Below are 1,333 nucleotides of genomic sequence, written 5' to 3'. Positions count from 1 at the left end.
TAACCTACAAACTAGCATGAAATTCTATCATATCATCAATACACAAAACTAGTATGGGTATCTTGGGGAATCACTTTCCTCAGCTCCGACTGATTGTACACATCACATCCTTTTTGTCGATTATCTTATGGTTAAACCTTCCCTTTACCCCTATCCTTTGATGTACCTGAAACCATAAAACAAACTATAAGCCAAAGCTTAGTGAGTTTCCCCGAAGTACTACACACAACAGAACATATACAAACATTTCATGTTGGGTCCACAACCTCTAGATTGGATTACCCTTGGCCCACAGTCTCCCGACTAGATTGCCTCTGGCCCACAATCTCCCAACTGGATTGCCACTTGTTTTTGGTCTACAGAACAAAGTAGTAATGCCTCAACCCACCTATACTATGTCGCCATATGAAGCAGATAAACACATAACCAACAAGTATTGGTAATCATACATATCTACCAATCTAACATATAACCAGCATAACAACATCCTATATACCATGATACATAAGCCAATGGGCCGAATTTAGTGACATCGACCCATGAGTATAGGGAGGAAGGCTCACGTCATAATCTGAACGATAGCCGAACTGATTGCTACTCCAAACACTGGCTCTACGGGTCACCAGTACAATACACATGGACCAAGCCTCAATCGACTACTCAAAACACCCCCACTCGACCTAAAGTCAAACATGGTCAAAGTTAATAGTTAACGGTCAAAATTCAAAGGTCAACCTCCATCTGGTTGCGATGCCATGGTAGTGAAACGACAAAACCGACGAGCTCTATCCTAGTCGTCATGGCATGGTGACCTAAGGCCACACTGTGGGAACTAGGTTCCTAACAACTTAATGGGTTAATTCTTTTTCTTTGATTATAATGGCTCCAAAGCTCAGATCTAGTCCATTCTATGGTCTAAATGGATAAAGTTTCCAACTTTATCCCTTAAGACTTTCCAAGAGATAAAGATCGCAACTCCTAGGTTCAAAAGGGAAAAAACACAACTTGGCTTAATTAATAAGCACTTAATCTTTAAGATATCTTGTCCAAAAATTCCATAAAGATTTCTAGCAACATTACTAACATAAAAATCCATGCTTTTCATACATGCATGTCTTGGACTCCTATTAGGTCAAAATAAGGGTTAATGGATAAACATCAATGCATGACACAAAAACTCATTTCAAATTCAGATCCAAAGCCCCAAATACTCCAAATGGTACAAAGATTCATAAAGTTGCAAACTTTATGAGATCTCACCACTCAAACTTATCAAGACATGAAGAAAAGGGACAAAATCTAAAGATCTAGCAACATAGCAAGGGAAAAGGTT

The sequence above is a fragment of the Lactuca sativa genome, chromosome 7 (genome assembly GCF_002870075.4).
Source record: "Lactuca sativa cultivar Salinas chromosome 7, Lsat_Salinas_v11, whole genome shotgun sequence".
NCBI lineage: Eukaryota > Viridiplantae > Streptophyta > Magnoliopsida > Asterales > Asteraceae > Lactuca > Lactuca sativa.
This window is presented reverse-complemented; position numbering follows the sequence as displayed.